This window comes from Pinus tabuliformis, chromosome 6, assembly GCF_031772625.1.
Source record: "Pinus tabuliformis cultivar Carrire ecotype Pingquan chromosome 6, CPIR1, whole genome shotgun sequence".
In the NCBI taxonomy this organism is placed as follows: domain Eukaryota; kingdom Viridiplantae; phylum Streptophyta; class Pinopsida; order Pinales; family Pinaceae; genus Pinus; species Pinus tabuliformis.
Window position 1 is genome coordinate 1,831,562,043 of NC_142292.1, and position 12,994 is coordinate 1,831,575,036.

Consider the following 12,994-nt stretch of genomic DNA (forward strand, 5'->3'; position numbering starts at 1 on the left):
TGATACATATGAAATGGAATGTAATCTCTTATATTTTTTGTTATAAAAGATTATTCAATTAAACTTTAAAAATATAAGAGGATTTATTAAAAAAAAAAAAAAAAATCAAATTTTTGTCATGAACAACACTAAAAACTATAGAGAATAATGCTTGAGATAAGGTAACACCATTAAATACTTAGTGTGAAAGGAAGCACTCTATAGAACATATTTCTTACAAGACAATACAATTTAACACACCTCCCATACAATGCTAATCATGTGTAGATATATTTTATCATGAGTATTCCTAAGGGCCTTATCTCAAATACTTCTAATTATTATATTATTTTCTTTTAATTACGAAGTGAGTATATTACATTATTATGGTCACATTACATTTATTATCCCCTTGGGCACCTCCCTAGGTACTTCATCTTATCCCCCCTAAATACATTACAATTTGACATAATAAAAATTATAATTTATATTATTTAAAAATTAATAAAAATGAGTAAAGAATATAGAAGTTTGTTATCGTGTCATAAGGGGTTCCCCTAGTTCAATATATTCCCTGATGTGGTTCTTGATTCACTGCTATTCGTCGATATTGTGGGATGACCATAAAAATTGATTTCATCGTCTAATTCTTAGGCACCAAACCTCATAGTTTAGGCATGGTATCCAACATGGGGCTTTGTCGGGTTTGTTGGTCCTCTCACTGCGACCACCACTCCAAACATGTTGACTGACAATTATAGATATGTTGACCCCCATTTACCTCCATATTACTCCTGTTAGAAATCGTCTTACAAATTGTACACCACCAAATCCACTTTGCAATTAGACATTCCATGTCATGTTATTAGATGGTCCATGTCCTCTTGTTCCTTGTTGTGGAAGAATTTATTTGGAGCAGAGAAAATCGTAACTCTATTGGTTATTAATGTCTTCCTTCCATAACAATTATTAGAATCCAACTGAATCTAATTTTGAACTTGATTTCATCGTCTAATTCTTAGGCACCAAACCTCATAGCTTAGGCATGATATCCAGCATGGGGCTTTGTCGGGTTTGTTGGTCCTCTCACTGCGACCACCACTCCAAATACGTTGACTGACAGTTACAAATATGTTGGCCCCAATTTACCTCCATATTACTCATGTTAGAAATCGTCTTACAAATTGTACACCGCCAAATCCACTTTGCAATTAGACATTCCATGTCATGTTATTAGATGGTCCATGTCCTCTTGTTCCTTGTTGTGGAAGAATTCATTTGAAGGAGCGGAGCAAATCGTAACTATATTGGTTATTAATGTCTTCCTTCCATAACGATTATTAGAATCCAACTGAATCTTACTTTGACTTCAAGAAATGAAGTTGACCCTGAGACACGCAATACAAACTATCTTTAGTTCAAATTATTATTATGTGACCAAAGATTCATTGCTCCTTTTTTATTTTTTATATGGATAATTTTTATCTTTAATGCACAAACATCATCCAACCAAAATCCATCCAATATTGTATGTTGATATAATGATCTAAATAGTATAATGTTTATGCAAAACCACACAGGATTGTACAAAAGTGTGAATCTCAATCAAATTTTAAACGATGTGATCCTCCTCACATATATTCCATAAAATGAAGCATCAATCCAAGGTTTCCATTATTGTGACACATATTTCACTACTTTGGTTATCTATATGTGTGACTATTAGTCCTATAATCAAACTTGTAACTAGCATGCATGAATCAATGTAGTTGTCGAGGAAACCATTATTATCATGTGCATACCTTATGGATCTCAACCATAGGCAACTATAAAATAATCATTTCAAAAGTAACTTTCCATTGTGCAAGTATAATTAGTATTTGATTGGTGTATGGCATTTGAGTGTTAATTATTAAGTTCTTTTAAAAATATGAAATTCATAGAGTGAATAAAAGTTCAAGGCGACCAACCTATTACAAACGTCATCACCAAAATCGTTGAAGTATAGAATTTCCATGATATATTTTCATTTAACGATATCCAATGCCCATGTCTCAACTAAGCTCAACATTTTCTCCATGATTATTTTATGAATGGCAAACATGATTTGAGTGTTTTCCTTATAGTTCGATTTTTTCATAACACATTTTTTTCAAAAGAAGTTGTCTTGTACTAGGGTATGATCTTGCTTATAATCATAAGCTTTTCTTTCAAATATGCGCATGGAGTCAAGCTACTCATAAACCAAGGAATCATGATATTGAAGTAGACAATATTTCAAATGAGTATTATCATCTAGAATTCTCTCTCTCTCTCTCTCTCTCTCTCTCTCTCTCTCTCTCTCTCTCTCTCTCTCTATATATATATATATATATATATATATATACACACACACACACACACACAACACAATTGAGGTCAAGGTTGTTGTCTGTCACACTTTATCAACATTGAAATGAGGTATGCTTTGAATTAATATTATATTAAGACTCATTAAAACATGCACAACCCCCAATCATTATTCTCAAAAATTCTTACCATATCAATGGTAAAAGATAACCTTTATATTACAAATAGCTCCACAATCACTCAATACAATCCAAACAACAATGTTAGTAATTCCACATGGAAATTGGGTCTATTTGCAATTGCAAATTAGAGATTTTGGGAATACCCATGGATTCAATCATTCATCATTTTCAGAAGGAATTCAAAAGAATTAGTAGTCGATTTCCTAAAGCAATTGATGTCAACAACCCCATTAACTCAATCAATTTGAATGGTAATTATTAGCTCAATAATTGTAACTCTTGGCACATCACTTCATTCAACTAGAAAATTCAATAAACTAGACAATAACAAATATTTCAACTATGTCTCTTTAAATATACTTGCACCTTACTCATATAATTTTAACACATTGAACAAGACCTAGTTACCAACAATGTCATGTCCATGGTTGAACTATAAGGTCCCTTCTAATTACCCATGTTTTGTAAATGTAATTAAGACTATTAATGTTAGATAATCAACATGGATATCATGTATTGATGAAACTGAGGAATAGTGCAACCTAAATATATTTTGATGCCTATGCGAGAAGCTTCATTAAGAAAAGTTGTGAGGGGAAGTCAAGAAAAACTTCCTAACTAAATTAATTGACTAGACTCCTTATGTGACAGTCGAATTACCCAAGCTGCCAACATTTATGATGAATAGGGAAGTGATACCTAACTACCTAAGGTATGGGTTACGTACCATGTAATCCCATCAACAAGGAGACCCAACGGAAGAGGAAATGAATAATGAAACTTGTACGTAACAAAGAGGGAGAAATGCATAGAATAGAGAATAGCATGGAAGTAACAAGAGGAAAACCAAAGAGAATTGCTTCCCATAAAACATCATAAGCCATGAATTGTAATGAAGTGTTGTTCCTAAACATTTAGCATTGTAATGAAGTGTTGTTTCTAAACATTTAGCATTGAAGTGAAATTATTGAACCCTTTAAGTGAAGGAGAGTGGCCTCCATGTTCCTTACTTGATTTGTGACCTTGAGTGTCTCATGAGTGAAGTTTCCTCTTAGGCATTGCATCTGGCTTAAGGGTGGCTATTTGCAAGAAGGACTGCAAAGTAGTTGAGCCTAAGGTTGGGTGGAGAGTGGCTCATCCTTTTTCAATTACCAACAACTTAAGCATATCAAATAAGTGTATTTATCTCTTATGAATGAAATGAAACTATTATTCAAGGCTCGTGAATATTATTATGATGATTATTCTACTTGTTGGTAGAAATGGTCTAATATATATTGTGAATATCTAATAGGAGTGTATGATATGAATATTGTTTAATACATCATGAATGTGGCTATGCTAATTTCATGTGTATAATGTAATAATAGGATAAGCAAAGATATACTATGTTGGGTCTCTAGTTGTTATTTCATCTTGTGGATAAATTATGTGCATTGGAATATATCTTGAGGGCATATTCTTTGTAAGGAATATATATATATATATATATATATATATATAATTGTAAATAATAGTGCAAAGTTGATTTTGAGCTTAATCCCTTCATGTAATCTGTGGGAGTAGTCGGCCTTGCCCAAACTAGTTATGGGATGGAACAACAAAGACTGCAACTTTGTTGAGTGTAAGAGGACTTGAAGGTCATCTGCTTTGTAGGTATTTTGGTTTCCTCATGGGAAAGGCCAAGCTACTAGTTACCTATGTGTGAGAAAAATAGAAGCATAAATTAGGGAGTTTTAGCCTTAAGTGAGCAAGAGAAGTTTTTCAGCTGAGTGAAGTTGAGTATGTGGCCTTAGGCCATATTTTTTTTATTTTTTTCAAATATGTGTGATTAGTGTAGGTTTTAACCCTATACATAAATTACCTACAAACGAATTCTAAAAACAAAAAATAAACAATGGCGAGAGCAATACCCCGGACCCCATAGAGGGGGGCTACCACCCCCCTGTGACCCCCCCGTTGTGCCTGGCGCAACGAAGGGGGTGCTGACCACCCACCCTCTAACCCCCCGGCTTCGCGTGTGGGGCTAGTCGTGGAAAGAATATAACACACACCCGACAATTAGAGGTAGTGACCTTGATATGTTATTGCAGCTTGAACAAGACTTATGAAGTCTTCATGATATTTTGAGGGAAACAACAACCCTATCATAGTAGATCTCAGGCCTTTAGAATAGGCCTAGAATCCCTTTCGAGCCTCAGAGAATTGTCACCCCCTTTAAGATTTAGGATCAAACCTTTTATTTTAAGTTGAAGAAAAATTTGAAGTTCAGGGTATTAGCCCTTGGTCATATGGCCAATACAAAGGCCATGAAAAAGAGCCAATTGGAAGGGGATATCGATCCATTGGTTATTTGGCGTCAACATTTTCTGCTTTTAATATTTGAGGAGCGCATTGGAGCCAATTGGGCAGAAACCTTGATACGAACAAAAATTGAAACTCTATTAGTTAACATAGAGGGAGAGTTAGGGACATCATCAAATGGGATTAGGTCATCAGGTGATCGGGTGTCAATTGAGGGTGAACATCTATGAACTCCCAATACTAATAGGCGTCAACATGTTTGTCAATCAACGAGAATGTTTTCATCAATATGAGTCCATTGATTGGGCATCAAGAATCAGGATATCAAGAGGTGGACCTTTTTGCAATGGGTTGATTCCTTGGTATTAAGGAGACCCAAAACCCCATTTATTGTGAGAGAGGTTCTTGTCATCAACTGATGAAGGGTAGTGACAGATGTCAGTGTTATAGACTCAGATAAAAGGCAAGGATTTCAAGGAATTTCCCCAAAAATTCCAAGCTCGATAAGGGACCCTAACGTCACAAAAGATGAGGTGGCGTTGACATTGTGGAGATGACATGGTGGTGATGTGGAGTTGACATGATATTGATGTGGAGATGATGTGGTTTTGACATGGATATGATGTGGAATTGAGGTGGTAATTCAAGGGAGACTATGATATCAACCTATCGACATACTGGCATGCCGAGACATCGACTACTGAGAGGTTTGGACCCTGAGAGGTTCGAGTGATGAAAATGTTGGGCCTCATCAAATGACAGCTTGATATCATATGTGGTAGAACCGGATCTAGTTTAGGGACTAGTTGGTGGTACAAACAAAACTCAAAAGTTTGTCAGGTAATGGAATTCAGTGGAGAGGTCGGACCCCAATGTTTGATATCCCATGTCATGTCAGTTGGATTTTTGGACATGCAAGTTTAAATGGTAAATGCTTGCATGAGGGTCGATAGTCGATTTACCTACTAGTGATCTAGGTTGGTGAACATGGACTAGTGCAGGAATGACATGTGGCCAAGGGTTGCCATGTATTAGCAATGTGTCATAGTATGAATGTTGATGTGGCTTTGGAGGATAATCTTCAAGTGGACATTACTTTGTGCTCGAAACTCAGAATAGAATGAATTGATATTGTTGGGAATTTGTTGATGAGATGAAGACAATGATTATATTAGAAATGTATTTTGAGGTGATTAAAGTAAGAGGAAATTTGATATCCCCATATTCATAATTAATCTTGAAGGTTAGATCTAGACAAACCCCACAAACCTAATTAGGCATTAAGGGGTTGGGTACCTTACATGAATGATCGACATGTGTATCAATTTTTGAATGGCTCTCTTTATCCATATAGTCTGAGGATTTGAATCACTTGCAACTTGAAAACAAATGTGCTCTCTACTATGAATAGATATTTTAAATGAACATTCCTATAAAATTGCAAACTATTTAACTCTAGACCTTTTCAAAATTTATCTACTTTCAAGCCTCAAAATTCTTCATTGGTTCTAAATATTTATGTTGTGAATCATTACTCAAAAGGTGTTTTTAATAACATAATGCATTATTTTCTTCTATATATTATGAAGAATATTCCACAAATATAGAAACAACATGAATTCTGAGAGGAAATTCCTCAAATGAAATAAATCGGCAAGATTACTAATTACTCAATGTATGGGTTTATATATGAAGGCACAAAAAATAATGGAAACGTGTAGAAGAAACAAACAAATAATATGTATAACTTTTTTAGATATGGTGATGAAACCAGACAAAACCATTTTTTCAACTTCTCAACAAGTCACCATGCCATCCATAGAAACCCCCCCAAATAATCAATGAAATTTTATTGGTCAAGATGTTGCCTACAACAATAACCAAAATGCATTAACCTTTTGGTAGCAAAGGGAACAATTCCATGTGTTACTCAAATATGCACCTTCATATAAGGAAGCCCCACTAAATGAACATTATGGATTTAGACATTGCAATGTGATTATTTATTCAATGTCATATTGTTTATGTGTAGCTTCTTTCTTGATCTAGGAATGCATCAAGAGATATTTTGGGTTGAGAATTGTGTTGTATTTTATATCTAATTATTTTGGTGAATATTTTATATGTTTTGCAAGTTGTCACCACCCTTTGGTAAAACGGAAAACTTGGTGGACTTTGTGTATTAATGATTCTTGTGTTTAGAACATTTAGATAAAGAAGAAGGGATTACGATGTTTTCTTAATTTTATAAAATATGTTTTATTATTTACTCATTGTATCATCGATGTGTAGATAAGATGTACAATTTGACTTTTACTTTGGTGGCTATCATATTCAATCAAATATGATAAAACTTAGATTTAACTCAAACTTGGCAAGTTCATATAGCTTGCAAGTATGTAATATCCTATTATATGAAGGCACGTGATAAAAAGATAAATTTTGTTTCTTTTCTAATTTTCTCTCATTGGAACTCAATGACTCATTTTTATTGGAATTTAGAATGAACCCTACTTAAAATACATATTCAAACTGCATGAATTGATCCAGTAACCTCAAAAACTTTATTACAACCAAATTATGCTATATGGATTTCATATATGCTCTTTCATCCAACAAAAAATAAATCCATTAGATTTTTGTTTATAAAAAAAAAAAGGAAAAAGCTTTAATCTCGTACATTATGATTTTGGTGGGATGAAAATAAGGTAAACATCTTTACACTTGCATGCATTACCTTGCAAAGGAAAAGTACAATAATATATGTCAAATGAATACATTGTAATGTATATATAAAAACCACTTAAAGAGTTATATTTACCCACAAATATATCACATGTTATGGTTATACAATATAATAATTACGTTGAAGGCTATTGTGGAGTTCCTTCTCTCGACATTGTACAGATTCCTCATCATTTATTGTACATATTCGGATGGCGTAATTGACTTATTCGAATACACATACGTACTTGAGGTGCTGAAAAAATCACTTTGTCTTAATATATATGATACAACTAATTCCAACTTAACCCTTTAAATGCAAGAACTTTTATCTTTGACTTTTTAGATATTTTTACATCAAATTTGATAGAGTACACAGAGGTGTGATCTTGTTCAAATTCATGATATACTCAATTTTACTTTAAAAGCATTGATGTTATGATTTACATAACCTCTGTTTTTGGAATCCATCCAATTTCCAAATTAATTTTGGAGTTTGATTTTCATGGTATAAATCTTAAATCATATTATGCATTTTCAAAAGTAATGTATCTTAAGCATCAAATCAAAACCACTTCACCATTAATTTATAGTTCATACAAAAACAATTAAAATAAATGAACCATTTGTTTGGGGCCGCGATGAGAAAAAGCTTGGTTGAAGAGATTTGTGGAGTTCTCTAAATTGTGTTCGTTGTCATATACTTTGATGCGATGTATTGGCTTCAGTTACCTTTCCAGACCTATATACTCGTAATTTCATAGTTGTGCTAGTATATATTGTTTTAAAAAAGGCCAAAGAAGTCGAGGGTTTCAGCTTGATAAATATGGAGGAGTTTTTGTTAAATGATGTCTTTGTGTATATCAACCACATTTACTAATATGTTTGTGCTAAAGTGCTTATGATCCATTAAAAACATGCATTTATTAGTGATTATGTACCAAGACATTGAAAGATAAAACAAAGACATAATGATTATGTACTATGGCATTGGAAGGTAAAATAATGGCATGCTTGAATATACACCAAACATTGAAAGCTGAGACAATCCTCTTTAACCCAATTTGCAATTTTATATGAATCCATTTTCTTTGAGTGGATTTCATTAGACTTATGTAAATAAAAACTTCGATTTTGTCCACTATGATTTTGGTTGGATGAAAATGAGGCCAGTATCTTTACACTCATATGCATTATGAGTAAAGGTAAAGTGCAACAATGTATGTATGAATACATTATATTGCATAGCTAAAATTATATAATTAGTCGTATATATCCATAACATTTGCATGTTATTATTGTATGATATAATATTATATTTATGATTCTTAAAAGCCATGTCTGTAATCATGATTATGCATTAAAGAAATTGAAATTTGAAACAAAGACAAGCTTGAATATGTAATAGATAGCTTGAATGTGTACTAGATAGTATAGTAGAAGTTGAGACAATCTTCTTTAGCCCAATTTCCAATTTTATATTAATCCAATTGCTCTAAGTGCTAATTTCCCTCAATCCACTTGAGCACAAGCCAAGAGAAATGCATAAGATAAAACCTCAAATCAACATGCTAATGCACTGATACTTCTAATTTAAATTGGACCCCAAAAAATTGTATTTAATCTAAATAATGAGTATATACGAGAAGAGGCTAGTTAGTTTTATAGTTATATTGTGTATCATTTTCAATAAATTTAAATAATTATAATTTTCTATTTATTAGATTGAAAGTAGTTAAATACATTTATAGCTATGTAATGTGTTACATGGTAACAAATAACATCTATCTCAATTCCAATATTTTAAGTCAAGTTAATATTTTAATATAAGGATGTTTAAGTAAGTCTAATGTACAAATGTAATGATAGTCAAATTTGAAAATTGTAGCAATTAAACTCCACTTTATCCAAACCACTATAATGTATTATAAGAATAACATTTATTTTATTGGAAAAATATATTGAATTATTTGTTAATAGTCTATTATGCAACGTAGCATAACTTATTGCTATTGAAAAATTATATGATAATTATAGATATATAAATATATAGGGTGTAATCCATATCAAAAGTAGTTGTTGAAAATTTTACTTTGTTGTGTATGACTTATAAATTTACAAATGTTTCAATGATTTACATTTTTCATAACATAAGATATAGTTATGAATATTAATATTGTGAAAAACATAAATAATCATACACAACAAAGTAAAAGTTTCAACTAATACTTTTGGATATGGGCTACACTTTATATATTTATAATTATAATACAAATTTTTAATAAACACACACGCGCGCACATATATACATATACATCTACAGTAAGGTTATTGGATTCAATTTATTGTTGTATGGTAGAAAAACCTCTACCCAAACACAAGCAGGTTAAGATGATCATAATATTTTATATATTTCAAAGTATTGATTTTTATATTTTATCTTATGGTATAAAAAGAGCAAGATGGAAAAATTCAACAAAAAATGGGTGGTCCAATTTAACATAACATTATTTTTTTATGTTTTGTATATGAAATTATTCACACTTTAAAGTTTTACATTCAAATATATATATATGAATGATAATGTTAGAACATTATAAAAAAGTCCCTTTGTATCATCAAGGGAAATTGTTTGATAATATTGTATCAAAACATGTGAGAGAGAGCCTCATTAGGACTCCACGCAATGGACCAAAGGAAATAACCCAATAGCCCTTCCTACTTAGCAAACGCCACCTTCTTGTAATGGATTAGTCATTATTGTGGTCAATATAATCAAGCCTTATGTAATAGTGAACTGAGACAATGGCCATATTGAATACCTCCATGGCTACATTTTGTTTGATGAAGTCTTGAATAGAAAAGTTGGTAATGGTGATGAGGTTGTAGTCACATGTTGTAGGTGGATGGTTTAGATTAAATCCATGATTGTTGAATGGATCTGATGGCCATGGACTAGTTAAAAGGACAACAAGAAACGTATGAATCTAAGAGGAAAACATCTTACAAAACAATTAAAATATTGCACATAAAATAATTGAAATAATGATGGAACTGAGAGGGGAGGAGGGTTTCGATGAAGAAACCATCTGCAGGATTTGAGGGTGGGACTCGAGCTCCAAGAGGTAAAATATTAACAGTTCTTGGCTTGGGTGCTCTCGGCTGGTGGATGCGCACTACAGGTGATACTTTTTACAGCTTATTGTGATGCGGAAATGTTGTTTTTGGTTGAAGCGAGATGGTTCATAACCCGTTGTCTTATATTCTCTGCCATTCAAGTCTGACTACAGCTTCCCTTTGATAACCGAAAGGTGTGGACAACTGTGGGCACGAGCAACTTGTTGGGCGGTTATGGGACTGTGGGTCAGTCTGACAGTCTCATTAAAATATAACCCTTGTTTTTTTTCAAAACCACAACCGTTTTTCAAGAGGTTCATCGTAGGTTACAAGAGAGGTTTCGTCAAAGGCCCCGGAGGTCTTGGGAGCTTGCAGCACTCACAAGAATACGTGGAGGTCAAGACAGCTGAAGGTAATACGGAACGGAGACATCTTCACTGTTTTTCTTACCGAGGTTTGCCTTTTATCAACAATGGTCTTTCCTTTTCCCAGTTTCTAGGAATGGTGCACTGCTCTCTTGGGCAGCTGGCTCCCGGATGGATGAACAACTACTAGACTATACTTTTGACTCCCTAGCTACTAAAGATATCTGGGTCAATTTCACTCAACCGGTTCCAGCTTTGACTGACCCGATGACAGCCACTTTACTGGTCACAGGGGTTGAGTCAATTATTTCACAAATGGAAAACATGGAGGTTACACCACAAACCCTAGACTCACATCTGCTACCAGTAGTTTCGAAGGGTATTTTTACCACAGAAGAGGGCTCGGAGTCACCTTTCCTTCCCATCCCTTCTCCGTCGGAACTGAACACATGGTCGCAGGCATTTCCGGCAGGAACAAATGCCCAAGGAGGTGTGGGCTCTTCAGGAGAAGGACTGAGTGGAATTCGATCATCAACACAAGGGTTGTTGCCTAAAAAAATAGGCATCCTTGGGATTTCCCCTTTATATACGACCTTCAAACCTGTTGGCTCAGCCACTCCTTCAGGCTGCTTCATAGGCATTCTCGGGCAAGATCAAGCATCAAAGGAAAATCGCTTTGTTGACTCTAAAGACATTAGCCTAGTGAATGGTGAGCAGGTCGCCAAGACGCTGCCAAAGCGACCAAAAAAATCAAGGAACTCGAAAATTAGAGAAAGGGACAGGCATTTAATCTTCGAAGAAGGAATCACTATGGCATAAGTGGCTCTTACTGAGAGCACTATGTTAGTTAGGAGGGTAAGAGGAAGAAATTACACTCTGATGTGCCTACAAAAGTGGACAGTGGAAATTTGAGAAAACCTCCTCATTCAGCTTCTAGGTATTCTCTCACTTTCCCGGGGTTGGTTTGCTCTGATTTTTTCCTATCCGGATCAAGTAGACGGGGTTCTCACTCAGTATTGGCACGTTGAGATGACTCTAGTGTTATTAGAAAGATGGTCACCAATGTTCGACCCAGAAAAGGAGAACCCTGGAGATAGGCCAATTTGGGTTCATTTGCCTACTCTCCCGTTACAATTTTGGGGGGAAGAGATCTTCAAGGTAATAGGCGATGACTTGTGTGTCTACCTGGATCATGATAGAACGTATCAAGACACAGGTTGTCTAGCGATGGCTCATATACTAGTGCATCTAGATACCAAAGAATGATTGGTTGAGATATACACTCTACAGATGGGTGACATTACTCGGAGGCAAATTTTGGATTACGAAGGCATTCCTTTTCGTTGTCAGAAATGTTATGAAGTGGGGCATCTCTATAAAGATTGTCCAAGAGTTTCAGGGTAGAATCAGATCCCGGCCAAAGCGTTGGTCTCATCCTCCACTCAAACTTTGGATTCAAACTTCCCTTCTCTAGTGGACATCCAAGAGATTACTCCGCCTTCTAGTTAGACACCGCAGCAGGCCACTTCTCATCAGTCTGCAAGGGCATCAGAACGTCCTCCTGTAAAATCCCAAACCCAGGATTTGGCTTTTGCGGGTACTCCCTTCTCCTCTCTTCCTCATTTTTCTCATACAGTAGAAGGTTCTGTTAATTTAACTTCTTCTATGAGTTGTGTTGTTTCTCAAGCTGAGGTTAATAAGTTGTGCTCCCCGGTTTTTCTGGTTCCCTCTGCCCCTCCTGCCCTGCCTTCCCCCATTCCTCACCCCTCTGTGGATAGGACCACCTGCTCGCTCAATGAATGCCCACTTCCAAGTGGGCCACACTGATACTTCCTCTGGTCCCTCCCCGCTGCACCCTCATCGGCTCTTGGCCTGGACATTGACCCCCCCCCCACCATTACCCCTAAACCTTCTCGCGGCCACCAATCAAAAATTTCCAAGGCAATCAAAAGGGCTAGTGTTGAAGTAGCTTCC